Source organism: Ceratotherium simum, chromosome 10, assembly GCF_057802395.1.
Source record: "Ceratotherium simum simum isolate JZ-2026a chromosome 10, ASM5780239v1, whole genome shotgun sequence".
NCBI lineage: Eukaryota > Metazoa > Chordata > Mammalia > Perissodactyla > Rhinocerotidae > Ceratotherium > Ceratotherium simum.
The window spans coordinates 74375654-74397569 of record NC_141909.1 but is presented as its reverse complement, the minus strand read 5'-3'; the positions used below and the strand labels follow the sequence as shown (position 1 = coordinate 74397569).

The 21916-nt window shown below is 45.5% G+C and overlaps 1 protein-coding gene across 2 annotated transcripts in view; it reads right to left on the bottom strand.

Moving 5' to 3' along the window:
- SLC7A1 (solute carrier family 7 member 1) overlaps positions 1-21916 on the bottom strand; it is a 78759-nt gene that overhangs the window by 29130 nt on the left and 27713 nt on the right. For both annotated transcript variants that reach the window (XM_087436242.1, XM_014791252.2), the window contains one exon: positions 12748-12846. The gene's annotated coding sequence lies outside the window, so the exon portion shown is untranslated. The remainder of the gene's footprint in view (positions 1-12747; positions 12847-21916) is intronic.

Sequence of the window (21916 nt, the reverse complement as noted above, 5' to 3'; positions counted from 1 at the left end):
AACAGTCGCTTGGATAATAAGTTAAAAGGAGAGATGTAACATTTCAACACCACCCTTGGCAGAAAAGACCACGCCAGAGGATGTGCGAACATCGCTGTAAAATACCTTGTCGCCACCATTCTTGGAGAAGGGGAGGATTTTAAGTAGCCGGGAACCTTAAGGGGCGTGGGGTCTGAAAGCTCCTCATCCCCTGCACTGTCTCAACTTGCTTGGTAAACGTGACCCACATCTAGAGAGTGCCTGCCTGCTCCCGTCCTCTCCCAGACATAGTTTTTGGTTAAGAATAAGCAGATTCTCTCCCCAAAACAATAAAGGCCAAGTGCAAGGCAAAGAAAACGCAATCAAATATCCTTTTCCTAACCTAAGGGCCCAGAAGGCGAGGATGAGCCATCTGCCTTCCCCTGAAGGGCAAGATGCATTCTGCCCTGGACTCTTTGGAAGGGCTGGTCCCTAGTCTACACTCCTGTCTCACAAGTGAGTTGTTGTGGAACAACAAGAAGCAAAAGCAGCAAGAGTGACCACACCGGGATTCTTGGCCAGGGGCACACTGGAGCCTAGACACACCTCAGGAACAGATTTCTGAGCCTCCTTAGAACGGAAGGTGAATGGGAGCCCACTGACCTCACATTAGGTCAAAATGACCCACCAAGACGTGCACCGCTATGAAGTGTATGTGCCACACGCGCCTGTGTGTCACCAGCAGGGGGAGGGCCCCCCAGTGGAAAACCCACTCAAAGAACCCACTGACTGACAAACAGGGGACCTCAGCACCATCTTCAAAATAAAGCAGCCAGTTATTGAATTCTATGAATTTAGACGCAGATATCGGTTTTCAAACATAATGTGAAAAGGAATTCTTTGTTGAGACTACAAACTAACTACACAGAGGCCGTTCATTTCTTTTACATAGGTTCACAGTGGCCCAGATTCTTCAGGAACAGTTCCTGGCCTATCTGGAGGGAAGTGCTCTGTGTACTAATGGAGGGAGAAGCACAGCAGGGACCCTGACTAGAGATTAACTTCCCATTATTTTTACCTTGGTTACTTCTTAAGTACTGCTTGCTATCTGGGGCAAACTCAATTCCTCTGGAAGACACTGGACAAAAATGCAGCCAACTGCCACTGGGGCCCCGAGCTGATAATGCAGAGGACGCACATGTCTTGAAATAGGCGTTCGCTTCTACTTTCCAGGGTAGGAGAAAATGAGATACTATGTGTGTCCTAGTTTATTTTTAAGAAATATTTTTTCTGTCTCCTTGGAAGTAACGCAAAACTATGTTCTCAAGGCATCATCTGTCAGTGTCTTGTACACATTATTCCACCACTTACATTCACGCTCGGACCCCGAAGCTGGTCATTCAACCAACAGTGAGACTAAACAAAACTCCTCTGCACAAAACTAACCTAACCGTTCCAGTCCCAGCGACGTCAGGTTTATACAGACTTCCTGCTGTTCGGGTTTACACAGAAAGTTGCCAGGACGCTTTGAAAGAATGATCTGAAAATTAGGTTATCCTTTCTTGTGAGGAGGAATTTGTACAATGGTCGACACCTACACTTTCATTTGAGGTTTTGACAGAAATCTTGCAAAGTGAGTCTCAGATCTTACTCATTACTCATTTATTATTAAAGAACACTTATCTTAGGTGGTATCCTCCTGGAAAAGCAAAGAAATATGTCCCTTTCCCACAGAAATTCTAATGCCAAGTTTTATTCTACTAATCACTACATAACGATAAGAGTAACATGATCCAATGGGTCAGGATTTCCGAGATAGAGACTTTTCTATGCTGTTTTGAAGGTTTCTGATAAAGGTGGGCAAGTGTGAATGGTATGATTTTTTTTCACTCGCAAATTTAATGACAGTTCCATCACTGAAAAAGTCCAGCTTAATGGCTTGAAGGAAGGAGGGGAAGGGTCAGACGTAGGCTGTTGTATATACTAAGTTCATAAATGCCATCCTTTGGAGAAAATCTTAATATTGAAATTTTACTAAGTCAATACTTTCGCTTTTCCTTTAAGTGGTCTTTGGAACAGCCAGGCCCCAAATGACCTGCTTTCACCAGGCACCTGGTGGGAGCCATCCAGAGTAAAATCTATCTTTCCAACAGGAGATACACTGTGGTCTATATTTGCACCAGGCTAAAGAAAGTAGGTCTTTGCTCGGGTGCTGGCCTAATGGGATAGCACTAATAGGTGGGCATACATCATCAATTAAGTCACTTCAGCTTCCCGACAGCATGAGCAGCTGGCCAACCACATAGCAGCCTGTGGGCGGCTGTCCCTGAGGCACCTGGAGGCCTCTAGAGCTGTGCAACTTTAACAAGGAAGGGAGCAGAATGCTCGTGACTGAGCGATCTCAACCAGGTGGTAGAAGGGGTCCAAAAAAAGAGCATTCTAGAACACTGGCCACTGTGGGAGAGAAGGAGACTCAGGGCAAGGAAAAGAAACCTGTGTTGAAGGAAGTGCTCTCAAAGCTGGATCCACTTCCTCCCAGATGTTAGGAGGCCCAGGTGCAAGAACTTAAATTAAAAAAGAAATCAGAGTGTAGACGGGACTGGTAGACACTAAAGATGAAGACCCAAGAAGTAGGCATGGCACTGTGAAAGGAGGTAACAAAATGACAGAATTGAACCAAAAGTTTGTGAGAGGGGGGTTGGGGGGGGCTTCAAAAATGATGCAGCATACAAAACAATGGCCAAGGTTTGCAGTCGGCAACAGGACCTCACGGGCACATGTCCTCCCTGGGCAGCAGGAATCCACCCGCCTAGGGTGAAATGTGACTCCGGGATCTGGACTCTTTTAAAGCCTCCCAGGGTCTACATTTGTCTGATCCCAGGCATCAAGGAACACACCGAGGATATAACTAAATTCCACCCAAATTCACTGATCTCACACCTGCTATGATGCCCTGTGCTCGCCATAGCTAGGGTTTAGGGAAATGCACGAACCCAGAGACCCACTCTAGGAAGCAGTGTTGGGGTGGGAAGGGCGAACACACACAATTGCTCCAGGAGCTAGGCCGGCACGGTGATGGAGCTCCAAAGGAGGGATGTAGGACCAGAAGGTTAACAGTCTGTCTCAAAGGCCACTACTTTCATGGGAAAAAAGGTGGAATTTCACTGAGCGAGGACAGAGGCTAAAGCCCATTAGTCCACCTGGGCATGTCTTTGCTTCTAATTAGAAGCCTCAGTTACAAAGACACTTTATGCTTTTCTAAAATCCACAACCTACAGGCAATGTGGCTTCTCACTGGCACAGGCAGGCACAAGGGCCAACGTGATGGCTGAACCTCAAGGTGCCCACCGGTCCTCTAGGCCTTGCTGACCTTCACACCTCAGCCATTGCAGCAAGTCCCAGGAGCCCTGCCTCCCAGTGGCCTCCCTTCCACTGATTCCACAAGGGCTAACTGCAGATAGCCAGCCACCAGAGGTTCTGATCTGCCTTGACTTCCAACCTCAGAGGAAGAGGCTCCAGAGGAGGCCCTGGGGATGCACCCAGCTGGGCAGCGCAGCTTCCAGGCTCAGGCGAGGAAGTCAGGTAGCCGGGGAGCAACTGCCCACAGAGGTTCCAAGCAGGGATGGCAAGGAGCAAGGCAAATGGAAGTGGAGACGCAGATCGTGACCACAGCACTGGCCCAGGCACGGAGCAACTAAAGAGTAGGGAAGCCTGCAGGGCTCCACGGTGGCCGTGAGCAGCACCGCCACCCCACAGGGCCACACCTGGCAGAGGCCCAAGTAAATAACCCATAGGGCCGGGAGCTGACAGTGCCATACGAATTAGAGAACTGGAGCAAGATCTTTCCAGTGCGAATCTGTTGCCAAAATAGTATGTAGACAGTAAAGTGTTTTCAACAGTTTTAATGTCATGGGAAAACGTCAAGTGAACAAGTACGTAATACAATCCCAGTGAATACGTATGTGCAGAGTGTAAAATACCAAAACATTAATGGAGGTGATCTTTTGGATTCTGGGCTGTTTTCTTTTTTTCTATGTTTGCCACATTATGTATTGTGAGATGTGTTACTTTTTAAAGCAGAAAACAATAGTCATAACTAATAACAACAACATTTTGGGGCACCAAGCCAAATGAAAGATCCTTTACATAAATTATTTTATTCAGTCTCCATACCATCTTATCTAGCAGGCAATACTTTGCATTCTAGAAATAAGGACACCCAGCTGACAAGAACTCATAATTCTCAACCCTGGCTGCACATTAAAATCATGTGGGGAGATTTTTAAAACTAATGAAGCCCGGCTCACCACAGATCAAGTAACTTCTGTGAAGTTCTCCCAGATAACTCGCCCACGGGCATGTAGCCAATGAAAGATGGAGTCGGGGCTCCAACCAGTCTTACTGTCTCCAAAGCCTTGCAATGTCCTCTGAATTAGGGTCTCCAGGGTTTGGGGAGGTTGTATACGAAAGAAGGGGGCACAGATGGCACAGTTAACTGGCAGAGAGGAGTGAAGCCTCATCACAGGACTGAGTGTCCACACGTGTCCCACCTGAAGGGCTGCGAGCTAATCATCCTCTATGCCCCTAGCACACAGGAGGCGCCAAGTAGGATTTCCAGGACCATAACATGACAGTACCCACAGCGGGCTCTCAGTAATTATCAGCTGACTTAAATTTAGGACACTAACAGGACACAGTCTTTCATCTTAGGGAATCATCACCATCACCATCACCAACTTATGAGAGTCTCTCTAGCAAAGGAGATTTTATTAGCTGAATAGTTAATGGTTTGATTCACCAAGGAGCACGTTTCTGTTTCTCTAAACGAATGTAAAGTGAATGTAAAATGTAAAATGAATATAAATGTAAAAGATGCTAGTTGGGTTCAAATTTAACCTAAGCAACATAGTCCTGTCTATAAAGCCTTGAAATAGTTGCCACACACTTTTCCTCACAGAGAACTTCTGTCATGGGGTGTGCTCTATCCCCACCCCACCCCTACCTGAGGGTCTTCCCTGCTCCACTGTGGGACAGCTTGAGTATTTGTCATAACCCCTGCCCTGGGTTTTTGTAAGGCCCAAATTCATTATCTTAAGTCAGTGTTTGGGGTCAGTTTCCACATCTGAAAGATGGGATGGTACTACTGTCCAACCACTGCACAGCGCTGGTGAGGATCAAACAGGATAATGCATTAGGGAACATGCTGAAAAGCAAAATTTGCTATTCTTCAAAGGCAAAGAACCATTATGATTGCCACACTAGTAGGCACTCTTCATCATTCTAATTTCTTTCTTTTAAATCTTAATTAGCAATCTGTTTGTCAGATGATCTGCCTCATAGAAGCAGAGGGCAGATGATCCCAATCAGCTCAGGGTCCCATGACCAGGGTTGTCATTAATTGAGGCTTCACCAAAGATACTGTTAATTCCGTCTACTTAACTATACTCACATCTTTTCAATACTGTTTACCCAAATCAAAGAATTACACACAAAACAAGAAGCCAGTCGAAGAACTATTAAATACATCTTTATAAGAACCAGATAAAATCTAAAAATGTTTCCTCCTGAAGCCAGCAGGATGTGATTAGGGAGTATTTATGTCTCTGGACGGTGTCCCCATCCCTAGGGGGGCCGTGCTTTATCAGGACAGACACCTGTGTGTAGAAGTGCCTTACGACAAAACCACGTCTTCTACCAGGAGCTCAGCGTGCCTCTGATGCACGCTGTTCATCAAACGTACTTTCACAGTCTGTATCTGTTCACAGGAACGTGAAGCTGAGTGATCTACAAACTCTGCAGGCAGGTCCCAGGGGAGACTTGCCACCGCCTCAAGTACAATGTCCATTCACTAGAACTGAACAGGCCCCAAGGAGGGGCAGCGTTCTTCGAGTAGGCTGCATGTGGACTGTGAGCACTTCATCTGGGCCTTGAAAACTTACAGAATTGGCTCTCAAATCTCAAATGGGAAAGAAATGTCTCAAATAAAGTCCCCCTAAGATCAGAATTCAGACTTACTACCAGAACATTACCTCTTTAATTCTCCAGGCCTCTAAGGTATGCCGAAAGGTAAATTAGAGTTCTCCCTAGCTCCTTCTAGAAATGTCCTATTGCAAAAAGCACAAGGAGCACTGGAATTTGGAACTAGAGCAAAGCAGAGGATTCCATGCAAAACGGATCTAACTTGCCCTGTACATCCACAGACCGATATTTTTCTGTTTACTCGTTTACTCACAACAAACCCAGGCAGTTCACTGGTTTACACATAAGCCTTGGAAATACCTTCCCCCAGTCTTCCCACTGTCACAAGTGGCTTCGTGAAAAAACTTGGAATTTCTAGAAAATGCACTGGCTCAAAAGTAGACAAAGAAAAGAAGCTGTGAACAATCAGGGCCAGCTCCTGGAACTGACCTGCAGAACAGACTCCCGATGAGCTGGGGTCCACCAGAAACAATGAGCATCACATGACACCAGCTCTACGCCAGACAGATACACGAGTTCATCTAACCCTCACCAGAGCTCTCGTAAGAAGAAGAGTGGAGTTCAGGTGGCAGATTATATTGCCCTCAGTCACCTAACTTGTAAGTAGGGAAGCCAGGATTTATCCTGGGTCATCTAATTCCAGAAGTCCTATTCCACGCCAGGTGCCACACTGACTCAACTTTGACCAAGCTTATTCTCCCTGCTGCCTGACAATTCCTACTTTATTTGTCACCCTGTCTGAAATCCTACAAATAAAAGATTCACATGGGTTAAGTGACAACCCCTTCTTGAATGCCAATACCTCTGTACAAATTAAGTCACTTAGTTATTCACACAGTGGAGTGAATCAACGTGATCACCCACTTCCCTCTGCCCGCTGGCCAAGACCCACCGGCTTTGAGGCAATAGAAGCTTTGTCTGGGACTGGGAAAAGTAGGTAATGTGGGCTGCAGGGCCCAACCGGGGCTTTGGTTGCGTGTTCCAGAGAGCATACAGAAAGAAATGGTGTGCGGAGGAAAGAGCTGGCCAGGGCAGGTGGGTTAATAAACGTTAGGTTGGAGGTATCATGTCCCTGATAAACATGAGGGGAAAAGTGTCAAAAAAGCATGCACAGTACCCCTTAAAAATAACAACATACATAAATATAAGTACAGATAAAGAAGGGTCTAGAAGGGGCATAAGGTGGTGTCTCTACAGGAGATGATGGATGCTTTTCATTTTCTGCATTTTGACATTTTTTTCAGTAAGTATGGATTGCTTCTGAATGAAGGGAAAGGAACCCCCCCCCTTTTTTTTTTGTGAGGAAGATCGGCCCTGAGCTAACATCTGCCAATCCTCATCTTTTTGCTGAGGTAGACTGGCCGTGGGCTAACATCCATGCCCATCTTCCTCCACTTTATATGGGACGCCACCACACCATGGCTTGACAAGCGGTGTGTCGGTGTGCACCCGGGATCCGAACTGGCGAACCCCGGGCCACCACAGCAGAGCGCACGCACCTAACCGCTTGCGCCACCGGGCCGGCCCCAGGAAACCTCTTTTAATGAAACCAACAAACAAACAACTGGAGGAAAAGGAAGGCATGAGGGTCCAAAGACAAGTTAAGCCCACATCCAGAGTCTACGAGGAGACGTGGACGACATAGCACGCGAGGTTTTATTATGCTTTCTCTCCAAGTTTGTGCACATTCGGAAATTTCCAAAAAGTAAATGTGGAAAGAAGAGAATTCATCTAGGGCTGACCCAAAACATGAAGAACCTCTTTCCACAACCTACACCCCCAAGGCCAGGATAGCCCTGCACTGCTATAAGCCATGGCCGTGTATTAGTTAAACAGTCTTTTATGTAGGATTAGGGTGAACCATCCAAAACTGTCAATTTTACCTAAATTTTTACCTAGAAAAATGGCCAAGGGTAAAGGACTTGTAACAGGCAGACGCACTCTCACCTCTCACTGGTCATGTCCCTAGACATTCCTCTGAGCCTGAGTCTGTATTATTTGGGGAATTAGACTGAAATCAGAAAAGGCAATGTGAGTTCCAAAGAACAGACTTAAGAAAACAAGAGTGGTTCAAAGGTCATTCAAAACCTGTTAGCTACTGAGAGAGAGACTTGCAGGCACACGTGTTTTTCTGCTACACACTGAGGGACACAAGTGAACTCTGTGGTTCACCTCTCACCTCTCAGCAGGTTACACTCTAACCAGGGAAATAAAGCACAGGCCCCCTGAGCTGCAGGTGACGCACGTCAGATAGTAAACAGGTGGGGCCAGAGGGTGGGTGTGTGGAGCAGCAGGCAGGGCAGGTGGCACATGTAGGAGTCTAGAATGGCCAGGTGAGGGACTTACATAAGCAAAGGAAGGACACCAACAAAATAATATCGGGACGAGTAATCTGGTCTTGTTGTGAAGGACAGACTGGAGGGTGGACTGGCACCAGGACTGCCAACTGCTCGTGGCTCAGCCTTCTTTTTTTGGGGGTAGCAAATCAATACGTTCACCTTTGTGCACGATCTTTCAATCCAACTAATAAAGCAACTTTGCACACAAATGCCACAACTTGTCATATTTACCTGCTCTTTGTTCCCTGTCCCTGTTTTTTCCTCAAAAAGCCCTGAGACACACATAACATACACGACCGCAGTTACTATGGGAATTGTCTATGTGGTACAAGCCACGCACGAAAAATCCCTGAGCAGGAAATGCCACATTTTATGGTAGGTCTTGCTGTCCTATTTGCAACCATACTACACTGGTGGCCAAAATTTCAGACACTCACCCCTAAAGAAAAGCATTTAAAATCTGAAAGAAACGTCACAGCCTCCTGGCGTGGTTCACCACCTGACCTGTCTCCAGTCCAACAACTACTGTTGTACTTTTCCACCATGAGGTTTTCTTTACACGTAACACACTTAGAGGAAAAATCCTAGTAGGGGTAACAGAACATTCTCTACTATAGAGGAGAATGTGATTTGATTTGACTGAAATAATTTTGAGGCATCGGAAGCAAATGGTCAATTACGAGAGGGCCTGCGAATACCAGAATGCTTGACTGAACAAAGACCAGGAGAGGACTGCCCTGGGCATCAGGCTGAAGTCAGAGATGGACAAAGCAGCCCAGAATGTTGGACAAATGTAGTTACTTCCATGAGACAAGGGAGCTGGACGGCAGTGCCAGAGTGAAGGAGCTCTTTCGGCACATCATACGGACCACGTTTGCATCATACATCACAGGCAGTGCCACCTGCTTTGCCGTAATGGAAGGCAATGGTACAAACCACAGCTACACGCACTCCAGAGTGCTACCCAAACTTGACCCCAGAGCCTCTCAATATGCCAACGTTCAATTATCCAGACTGCAGTTAATTGAAATTCTCCCTCTTTTGGTTACTGCTTTATGACAATCAGACACCATATCTTCAGAGAATGAGGAGACACAGCACAGACTACCTCTATTGTTTTTAAGGAACTCTTAAGGGCTGAAAATATACAATGCCATTTATGCCCCAAATAATACTCTCTCCATTGCCCCACTGCCACAGAAAAACCTACTGTGAGGACATCTTTCCTCTAGAAGTTCAGTGATGGTCAGTCACGTGAGACTCAGGATCACATTTTCCTATATGAACAATGCAACAAAACCGCAGTCGGGTTATAAGGCAGCTCACAAAAAGCAATTTTACCCAAAACTCTCCTAAAGCAGAACTGAGCACTCTGGAGCTGTCCACCACCCAGCAGCATCAGTGAGGGCACGAGGACATCCATGTTACTTTGGAGGATAAATGGACCATGTAACTCTACAGGGTAAGCCTTTAATAGATTTAAAATCATGGATCATTATGGAAAAAAGAAAGGAACAAAATAATTTTTCAAAAAAATGGATAGCAGACAGGAACCACTTTTCAATCCCTCCTCTCAAGGAGCAAGGCAAGATGATCTGTGACGGACAACCTCTACAGTGGCCCCATGATCCCCCACCTCCTGGTGCCCCTTGAGTGTGGATAGGAACTGGGACTTGTTTCTAATCAACAGAATATGGCAAAGGTGATGGATGTCACGCCCGGGAGTACGTTATGTTATATAAGGCTCCATCTTGTGAGCAGACTCTCCTTGCCGGCTTGATGAAGTAAGTGGCCATGTTTGGAAAACCCACGTGGCAATGAATGTGGCCTCCAGGCCAGCCAGCAAGAGGCCGGATCCCTAAATCCTACAACCAGGAGGAAATGGATTCCAAGCCCACAACCTGAGGGAGCTTGGAAGTGGATTCTACCCCAGTTGAGCCGCCAGATGAGAACCAAGCCCCGGTCAACACTGTGACTGCAGCCTTGTGAGACCCTGAGCACTGCACCCAGCTAAGCATGCAGACTGCTGACCACAGAAACTGAGAAAACAGAGGTGTGTTATTTTAAGCTGCTAAGTCTGTGGTGGTTTGTTACACAGCCACTAATCCATAGTCCAAACAGTCATGAGATAATACGTGAATCTGCATTCATTCTCTCTTTAAACATTCAAGGAGCTAAAAACCAGAGCCCCCACATTTATTTAATTTTCTCTGTGTCAATGGTGGAGTTAACCTTTACTTCACCTGAAACTATTTTTTCTTCATTAAGGCTGATGATTTGGAAGTAATTTCCTCCTTCTGGAAGAACGGCATACATTAAATGGCTATTATTTCATTTTTTATAAGTTGTGTGTCTATCCTATGCCACTCTTCTAGGAGTTACAGGATCTACACTGTCTCTGCTCTCAAGAGTCCTCACAGTCTGGAAAGGAAGACTAAAGCAACCATCCATCCATTCAACAGGTATTTACTTCACCCCTACTATACACCTCCCCACTTCCAGGTGCTGAGGAAACAGCAGGGAATGACACAAAGCTCCCTGCCCTCTTAGTGGAGAAGACAGAATATGATAAACCAAAGAACACAAACAAGTGTGGCAGAGACCAAAATGCCTCCAGGAGATGTGCCATCTCTGTCACCATTTGGCACCTGGTCTCTATCTCTTCATCCAAGAAAGAGTGAGGTCCCAGTGGTGTCCGGTGGGTGGTCAATTCCCCTGATTTGGACATGGTTCAGGACATGTGCCCAAGGACCTAAGAAGCATGGAGGGCTTCCCCACACGTTCTGTCACAGCAATGCCGGCCCAAGAAACGGAACAGTCTGATTCAGCCTCTTCTCTCAGACGTGAACACTCACCCTCCACGAGCCCCCGCATTAGTAACAGACGAAGAGGTTCTGAGACAGGGTGTTAAGACAGCAAAGACACATCCGACCATCGCAGCAAGAGGAGGAAGAACGCAAAATGAGCTCACTCTAATTCAAGCACTTTTACCAAATAAGCGCCGAATGGAGGAAAGAAAAGGATATTCAAGGCTTACAGTGGCTTCTGGCACCACATGGGATATCCTCCCACTTCCTTGCTGGCAAGAATCTAATTTTATTGACTGTCTTTGGGAAAGTGCACCTGGTGACTCTGCATCTTTGATTCTGACATTTACAAGGCTGCAACAGTCTCATAAACAAGGTACTTACTTATAGCTGTAAACCTCTCCAGGAACCAGGAGCTCTGGGGAGCCCCTCCTTCCTCCTTCAGATTGCAAGGCAGCCTGCTCAAAGATGCTTACACGTGGCAAAGGTCACTGGCTATCTCCTCCACAAAGTCCTTCTGATGAAGGACTCGGCATGGGCTGCTGATCCTGATTATGCGTGCACTCTTAATATAGCTCTATACTCGGAATTAAGAATATGAATGGCCCAAAGGACTGCAAGAAATGTGGGAGGCATGGAGGAAAGTCAGGTGAGGTTCTTCTACGGACATACACACACACACACTTGAAAAAAACTCTGTGATGAATAAAATAGTGACAAACACGGTGAAGTCTCCATACTCAGTGAACCTATTTTTTAAGTGAAAAAGAACTGGAGCGATAGCTTTCAAGTATATGAATAATAGAACCCTTTTTTCCCAAACTACACCCTACACCAGACTCAAATATAAGAATCAGACAAAACTGAAGCAACTCGTATTTAAAGGGGTGGGGGGGGACACCAAGTTCCGCTGGCTAGCCTTGACATTCCTCTGTCCTGCCCATCTGGCTCCTGTGCCCCCTCAGGACTCTGGGGCCACAGGACCAGCCTGAAATACACTGACCTACAGCAGATTGCTACAGCATCTAAACCTAACAGCAAGCTTCAGGAGAATTCTTAAGTAAAAGAGTGAAAAGTAGAAGAGTGAGAGGAACAGGAGCAAGACAAAAAGTTTGGAGCAGGAAAGAAATCGAAGCCAGCCCCTGACCCTGAGAAATGCAAAGGCTCCAAGAATCAAAGGCAGAAATGCAGCTCAGTGCATCACTCCCCTGCAGACACACCATCACAGATGAGCCAGAAGCCGCTGTACAGAGCACAGGTCTCTCCAGGTGCTGCAGCCCACACGGCATCCGGGCGTCTGCCCCAGGAGTGAGGGAGAAGGCATCAGGCAGACCCTTTCTCCACAGCGTGGCCTGCTGACCAGGCCTTTGTGTGGAAGGCTTTGCCATCTGCAGGATGTTAAGAGTTCTGTTTGAAGGAAATGTAGGAATTTAATAAACCCACTGAAGTGAAAAGGCACACCTGTTTTCTGACGGGTCAATGGGGACTGAAGAGCTGGAGTCTGAAAAAGCTCAACAGTTATAAATTCCAAAAAGATGACAACTTAGGGTTTTAGCTGTCAGGTAACTTAAAAAGTCAACAACTTACTAAAGATCTAAATGAAAAACACAATCTAGCACAAAAGAGAAGATCATGCTGCTCTGGAGCTGATAGGCAGATTGTACCTGAAATATGATGTGAGGATTCGTCACTTTGTCACCAAAGATCACTTGGGTCTTGGAGCAGAGACCTCTCAGGAGAGATGAGGTGGGGGCTTCAAGCTCCTGAAAGGCAAGGAAGAGATGTTAGAATCCATCTGTTTTGGCCCCAGAACCTCCAAGTCTGTGGCTGTTAGAGGAAGTAATGATTCCGCTCAGCTTAGCATCAGGAAGGACATCTCACCAGTAACACCAACTGAGGATGAGATGAACGGCGGGGGAGGCGAGGATCCCACCGTGGGGACCGAGCAGGAATGGGCAAAGCACTACTTGGCAGGGGAGAAGATGGGAAACCAGGCTAGATGGCCTCCAAACCACAGGTTCTACCCCATCACCCCTACAAATGGAAGACCATATTTCAAATATGGATGATATAAAAGCATTGCCCAGACGGGCTACTGCCACAAATCTAGGGGACAGAGGTGGAGATGCGAGAGCTCTGAGGCCTTGCTGGAGGCCCAAAGCGGAGCGAATCCTCTCCTGACCCTGGCACTGAGAACTGAGGTCGGCAGGGGCATAACGCCTAAGCTGGTCCCTTCAGTAAAGTTGGACTCCGAACCGCGGAATCGGCCGTTTCACAGTGGAGCGCTCCTGCACCAGCTGACACACACCTGGCCTGAAGACTTCGGGATGGGCCACAGATTGCTCTAAATGAAGGACGTGCACTGTCATGACGTGCCTGGTAGAGTGGCCTGCAGCCCCAGAAGGAACGGGATCTAGTGACTGGAGCGGCCACCGTCTGAATGCAGCAATGGTCACTCTTCGCTGAGGAAGAACCCCCAGACGAGTAGCAGATAAAATCCTTTGTTTTCTCAATCTTACCATTTCTACTTTGCAGATACTCATGCACTCACCCAGGAGCTGGAGAGGTTTAATTAAGCTTCCTGAATATGATTTGCATGTAATGTGAATGTAGGGAGGATTATCATTATGCCAAAAATGCACATGAAGATGCTAATCAACAGCTACAGTTTTAATATCTTGAATAGTAGCAAACCAGATTTCCAAAAATTAGAATCCTATTCCATCCCAACCAACCATTCATACAATCATTCTACATAAATGTTTCATTCTTTTCCAATTTATATGTTGAAAACGTCCAAATCCACAGAAAAGTTAAATGAATATTTACATACTCTTCATCTACAATTACCAATATTTAACATTTTGCCATATTTAATACATTTGCTTTATCTTTCTCTATATAAATATGCCCTTTTCCCACGAACCATTTGATAGCGAGCTATAGCTATTGTGACACTTGACCTCTAAGTATTTTGGTAAGTAACTCCCAAGAATGCCGCTCTCCTATATAACAGCAATGCCATTATCACAGCAAGGAAACTGAACATTCCTTCAACAGCATCTAAAGCACAGCCCATAATCAAATGTCCAAAATTGTCAACATATTGCTCTTTCTCTATCATGTGCCAAGTACCCCAAGGGCACTGAGAGAAACGAAGATGAGTAAGGCTCAGGTTCACAGTCCAATGGGGAGACAGACATACAGACACCTGACTGCGAGACGGCGCCAAGGTGGTGACCCATACGTGAGGCTCTGTCTTGGCAGAGAAAGTCGTTGACCCCACCTGGAGACTTCAGGAAAGGCTTTTGCAATGAGGGGATGATTACAGGATAAGTTTACCCAACATATATGGGGCAGGGGGAGGAAGTGTTCCAGAGAATGGGAACTGAATGTAAAAATACAGAGGCTTAAGTGTGACAGCCCGAATAATAACCACCCCCCACCCCCGCAAAAAAGGTCCAAATCCTAACTCCAGGAACCTGTGAATACGTTAGGTTACATAACACGGAGGAATTAATGTTGCAGAAGGAATGAAGGTCTAACCAGCTGACCTCGAGACAGGAAGACTTTCTGAGGTGGGCACAATGTAATCACCAGGGTCCTTAAAGGAAGGAAGAAGGAGTAGAGAGTCAGTGTCAGAGGGATACAATGTGAGAAAGACTCCCTCAGCCACTGCTGGCTTTATCACTGTGGTCGGGGACCACAAGCCAAGGAGTACAGGTAGCCTCCAGAAGCTGGGAAAGCCAAGGAAACGGAGTCTCTCTCAAGAGCCTTGAGAAAGGAACACATCCCCGCCAACACCTTGATTTGAGCACAGTGAGGCCTATTTAGAATTCTGACCTCCCGAACTGCAAGATAATTTGTGCTGTTTTAAGCCACTAAAGAAAAGAAAAAAAAAAAATGAGAGGCCTGAAACAAGGCTGGAAACTGTCAGAGTGCTGGGGAGTGGGGGCAAAGGCATTAAAGCCATCGAAGTCCTTGTGGCCAAGCCAAAAAAACTGCGCTTTCTTCTCGGGGGAAGGGAGAGACAGCCAGGAGCCATGATAGGATCTGTATCTTAGGAAGAAAACTCTGGAATAAAAAGAGCAGAATCTAGAAAGAAAACAACTGACAAAGTTTGCTGCCAATGATAAAATTTGAACTTTCAAGCAAAAAAATTAGAATTTGGGAAAACTTGTGTCCGTTACCAAAATCTCAACAGCTTCCCAAAACTTAGAGTCTTCTGGTAATGGTGGTGGTAATATTAACAAATGTGATTTTTAAAAAAATATTGCATGCTGAAATGTGTCAACATTTGCATAATTCAATAAGACAGTAATGCAGAGACACAGAATCATACATGAGTAAAAGACTGACTCAAAGCACAAAACAGACCCATGCATCTTAGAGCACAAAAACCTCATTGATATGGTTTCAGATCCCACAGGGGAACACACTGCCGCCTGTGAGTTTTTGTGTAGTATCAAAAGAGGATATCCACAATTATCTGAAACAGCCACTAAAGTACTCCTCCCTTTTCCAAGTACATATCTGAGGGCTTTCTTTCTATACTTCAAAGAACTAAAACAACATATCGAAGCTGAATGACACATAAGCAGACATAAGAATCCAGTTGCCTTTTATTAAGCGAAACATTAAGGAGATTTGTAAATATGTAAAACACCACCACTCCTATTAAATTTTTTTGTTTTGGAAAATAGTTATTTTTCATAAAAATTTTATGTATGTTAACATAAGATGGTTTATTGTTATTTTTAGATGGATTAATACATAAATATTCCAAATTAAAGTTTAATTTGTAATATGATAAAAATTGATACATCCAACCCACACAAGCAAAAGCCCCTTGGAGTCCTCACCAGTTTTTAACAGTGTAAGGGGGTTCTGAGACCAAACAGCTCGAGAAATGCTGCTTTAAGAGCTGCCCAATGAAGTGAACACAGCCAAGTTTAACATATGCTCACATCAGGAAAGCTGCTCTCCTGCTCTTTTAGGCATAATGAAGCAGCCTGACAGTGATTCTGGCTCTACGCACATTTTCCTGTCATGGTACAAAAGCAGTTAATGCTCAACTTAGAAGTCCTAAAGAAAAGCATGCCATACATTAATCCAGGTTGAATTCATCAAGATTAATGGGCTGGGAACACATAGTAAATAAATTCATTAGTACTGCTTTTCTTTAGTCTAAGAATGTTCCAACCAATTTATTGCTTTTTTCAGATTTGAAAATTCACTTGTTAAAAACAGAGTAATGAGAATGCTACCTACACCTCATACCTAAAGAATTCAAGTTCATTTATTTCATAAATATAGTAAGCAGCATTCCAGCACCACACATGACAGGGTTCCAGGAGCACACGGGGTCTGTGAAGGTGTGACTGCGACACCATGTGACTCTGTATAATAGGAGACACCTGGCACACCGATGGAAAATATGTACATAAAATAACCTGAAAACATCAGCAAACATATTTCCACTGAAAAATTTATAAATCAAAGGGAATCAGATCTTTCCATTAAATACATTGACAGGAACCACTAAAAATGTTTTTCAATTTATTTTGTTAAACATAATGTCAACTTTTTGGCAACTTAAGTAGCTGTTTTGCCTGTGAATGAGTTTTTATACCGTTCTTCATTCCACAAATGTCTTGAGTGCCAGATACAGTTCTAGAAACCAGGGATGCAGCAGTGAACTAACTAGACCATTGGGAACACATCTTCAAAAAATAAGAACAGATGAAATATTAACTGGAGGTAGCACACTTCTGATCTCCTACAGCAATTCCATGAAATAATTAGAAATAAGATGAGCCCCAACTACACAAGAAAGGGCTCCATCCCACGAGAAAGTCAGAGATTAGGGAGGGGTACTGTAAGGAAAGAAGCTACAGGGAGCGCAGTGCAAAGCAGTTAGGGGATTTCTGTTAGGTCTACTGACTCCAAACAAGAACTCTGGCAAGAACAGAGCTCCTGCGGGATGGCCAGCCGAGTTCCTATGGAACAGCCAAAGCAGCTCCCAAGGGGATAAGTGGGGGTGTCAGAATCCTGGAAGGACAGCATCTGTAGTTTTAAAAAGCAAATCATAATTAATTTTTTTCTTTGGCATTGAATAATTTTGAAATTTCAGCACAAGATTTTTGTTTGTTAAAAGGAAGCACGGGGTAAGAGGCTGAACAGCACTGCAAACAAGTTAACTGAGGTAACCTCCCTGTTAAAGGAAGGAGATGGATTACGGAATCAAAACCTGAAGTAAAGAAAAGAGCACTGAATGTCCCCAGAACCATGAGGGCAGGCCTGCAGACATCACCAAAGGATCCAAAACTGTCCTCAGAGACTCTCGCACTTTCTGCCCCTCTATCTGTTACGAGCCTGCAGAATGGACGCCGTGGGGGCTGCAGCAAGAACTGACCACCACAGCAGCTGCACTTGCAACACGCTAAGAGCTGGCCACTCCAAAATGGTTTTCAGGACCACAGGAACTTGAGAGGGATCCCCTCTGTCCTTTAGCCTTCCAGTCCTGAAATTCTGCATCTTGGACTTATCCAAAAGTGACTAGACTCTTGTTAACTGAAATAATATACTCACAAAGGGCAGACTGGGATGGTACCAGAAACCAAAATACTTTTACCTATCATGTTCCCCTCCACTTCCACCTCACCCACACGTCCTGACTTCCACAGCTCTGTGACAGCACGACATATTCTCGCTTACCACTTTCTCAATGAAAACGGATTGTCTCTTACCTGATGTAAAACAGTGGGTTTTACAGCTGTTAACTCAACGGTTCCCCAGGCCAACTCGAGGAATGGATTCCAGTGTCCACTTGAGAATGTGAACATGTCACCTCTTCCAATTTCCAATGTCCACTCTGACTCTACCTTTCACTGGGACCTACACCAGTTTCTGTCCACTCCCTAAGGCAGCAACAGCATTTAAACACACACGCAGTTTGAAAGACCACACAATCTGTACAAACATTTGTGGTTCCACAATGCTTACCGGGGGGAGAAAAATCACAAACTCTAAAGGAAATGTGGTCAGGGAGATAATAGCAAGATATTTATCCTACCCCCATCCCTTTAATAATTACCACTACTCCACCAGCTCAATCTGCACCAAGGAAACAACCACTAGGCTCACAATTTGATGATTCAGCCTTCCTTTGTTATGCAAAATATTCCAGGAAAAGGCTACAAAATCCTCCTTTGCTGTGCACTGCAACAGCCCAGTGAAGGTGATTCTTCCTCATCGGCCTCAATCTCCTGGTGACGGCTCAAAGAGCAGTGAGCAGTGAGAAAGGCTGGGGGTGCTGAGTCAGAGGGTGCAGGGCAGCGGTTCTCAACTGGGGCTGATTTTGCCCCAATGAGACATTCGGCAGTGTCTGAAGACATTTTTGGTTGTCCCGATTGAGGGACGGTGGTGTTGGCATCTAGCGGGTAGACGCTGACGATGCTGCTGATCATCCTACAACGCACAGAACGGTCCCCTACAACAAAGAATTACTGATAGCACCGAGGTGGGGAAAACCTGTCTTCCTGTGTGAACTGTGGGCTGCAAAGTGTTTTACAGATATTTTTTTTTAAGTGAACTGGTTTAAAAATTATTTTTAAATAATATTTTACTATTTTTTTAAAAAACCTACAAATAATGTCTGCAAATGAGCACGTATTCACGAGAAAGCAAAACCTTGTCACATCCCTGGAGAACCTGGACGTCCCCAAACCAGGACTAAGCATAACTAAGAGGCAAGTAGATGAAGGAAAAAAGTTAAAGACTAAAAAATGTAGTGCGGGCTAAGACAAGCTTCACTTATTAATCCGGGTTCTCACTTGTAAGAGTGAATCGGATACCTTGTAGAGCTGCTGGAGACACATTCACTCGGTAAGTATCATGCAGAGAAGATCAAAAGCGTGAAGAGACAGGCCTGTCATGTGGGGCTTCCAGAGAGGGAACAGTGCTGAGCACCTACTGTGTGCCCCCCAGTTACTGCTCACGATGCCACCTGCCACCGGGAGGACACCTATCCCCATTTCACAGATGAGGGGCAGAAGATCAGAGAAGGTAAATATTTCCACTGATATTAAGGATCCATTGCCACTTTACAGAAAAGTCCTCTTGTTATGCAAAATGCACTGTTTCAGTGTTTAATTAGGAAGGACATCTCCGCCGTGTGGTGCTGAGAGAGCACAAAGATGAGGCGGTGTTCAGCATATGAGGATGGTAGCTTCTTTCCCAGAAATGCTCTGCCTGCCAGTGAGCCGTGAACCTCTTTATTTTTTAACGCCTGAGAATTTGAACAACGAAATCATTAAGTTCTAAGAGTTCGACCTAATACAGAAATCCTCTCAGACCGTAAAAGGAAAAAATGATTCGTGCAGGAAAATAGTGGGGAGAAAGAGGAAGGGAGGAGAAGTGCTGGAGGACGGGGAGGGACGGAAGAATATATTGATTTTCCATTCTGTCATTTCCCTCCCTACACTTTAAATGCTCTCACCAGCTATCCTCAGAATTCTACTTCTGGTCCAGCAAAAATAAGTACACATCTGAACTCAGATATATCCACTAACAATAATAATTTTTGTTGTTGTTTGTGCTGTGGAGTCCACTCCAACTGCCGGTGACCCTGTGTACAGCAGAGTGGAACCCTGCCTGGTCTTCTTGCGCCATCCTCTCACCTCCCAGCGCCACATCAGACAACGGTCTGCTGCTATTCGCAGGGTTTTGATGGCCAGTTTTTCAGAAGTAGGTGACCAGGTCCTTCTTCCTACTCTGAAACTCCACTGGAACCTGTCCACCAAGAGTGACCCTGCTGGTGTGTGAAATCCCGGTGGCAGAGCTTTCAGCATCACAGCCACATGCAGCCGCCACAGTATGACAGCCACCACAGTAGAGCAACAGACAGAAGAGTGGTGTGGTTCCCTGACCAGGAAACGAACCCGGGCCATGTGGCGAGAGTGCTGAATCTTAACCACTAGACCACCAGGGCTGACTGATAATAATAATAATGGCTAGCATTTACATTAAGCACCTACTATATAGCAGTGCCCTCTCATAAGGCACGTATGTATATAATCTCATTTAATGCTCCAACCGAGCCTTTGAAGTTTATACAGCTATTACACCCTTTTCACATACGGAAAAGCAGCTGTTCGAAGTAGGCATAAAGCAGAGCCTTGGCTCAAATCTCGGTATGTCTAACCCTAAATCCACTCTGATGCTCCATTATTTGTAATACTACTGAAACTCTACCTAAGCCGTATAATAGGTCCCCTAGGGCAATGGGCCACAGTGTAATTACAGTAAACCTTTAATTAGACACAAGGACGATCCTCTCACTTAGCAAACACAGTAAGATGCAACCGAATGAGCAGGCAGAGGTTTTGAAGATGACTTTGGTTTCAATCCCTGCTCAACCACTGACTAGCTGAATGAGCCTGGGCAAATTATTCTGAATCTCTACTTCTTCACTTCTCCACTGAGGAAACTGCTGTGAAGCTCACAGAATTGCTTAAAAAAATAAATTGAGATTATGCATATAAATATATTAAGGACTTTCACAAATAAATGCACTCTTGGAGGATTTCTCTGAATAAATGACATAATGTCAGAAATACTTCCTCTTCATTTCATAAATCTGCTCTTCAACTGCCCTAGCTTCTGGCTGGCATTTTGAAATTTCTCTGCCAAATAGCTAATGAGCTATACAAATAGATAAATGCAGCCAGGGGGAGCTGCTATTTAAAGTAATCCTCCGGTTTTAAGTGAAGAGTTGTTTGACATGTGAATAATCAGCTCTTAATTACCTGGTTTGTCAATATTTTAAAAGAATCATCTCCTTAATGAGCTGCTGGGACAGACTGTGGCACCTCCCCTGAATTTGGACACCTATGTTTCTGTCCGCCAGTGACCTAACCCACAGAGTTTAATAAAATACAGTCTTTGCCAGGGGGGAAGTGCTGTATTGTTGGAAAGGTGAGAGAGCTACTCAGAAACATATGAACACAATACACAAACTGCAGGGTTTTCTGCAAAATGAGCAGCAGAGAAAGGAGGCCTGGGGGAATCTCAGGGCAGAGCCAACAGACCCAGGAGAGGTCCAGGGAGAAGGCGGCCAAGGGGAGGGCTCGGGGAGGCTGAGGGAGGAAGGCAAGCACTCTGAGGACAGGGCTGAGCAACACGGAAGTGGGAGGCGTGGAAGAGTGCACAGGGGTGCCAGGAGAGGGAGAGCAAGGGGACCAGGCTGCTGTGAGACAGGCGGAGGGAGCTGAAGTCAACTCTGCTGTCCATGGTCTAGGCCAACCTTCCTCACGACCTCATCTCGCTCTACAGCGCTAAAGATACGCACATACATTTCGGCCCCACACTTGTATACTCTTCCTAGACTCAGTAAATATAATCTACATTCCTTTATACTCAGGATTCCCTTATGCCACCTGCCAGGGCCCAGTTAGATCTGTCGATCCACCGGGAAAATAAGGCTCTTGTGCTTGTGCAGTGTGCCCTGGAGGGACGGTGTCTCTCCAACACGCCCAGTGGGCTGTCCCCAGAATGCAGGCAGTAGCCCACCTCACTATTTCCCCTACTCCCAGTTCTTGGGCAGCCTCTTCAAGTTAGCCCCACCCTGCCCCTCTTAACCAACATTTTTTAAAGCAGAAGCATCTATGCAGAGACAGACCCTACAGTTTTGGGCCAAGGACCCTTCACCCATTTTAGCTCTCAAAAGGTAGTGAGTTGACTTACTATTAACCCACCCCTTTGCCAAGTCAAAGTCAAAGTCACTTCCCCTTTCTGGGGCGCAAGAGATGGTGTTGATTATTTCATCAAAAC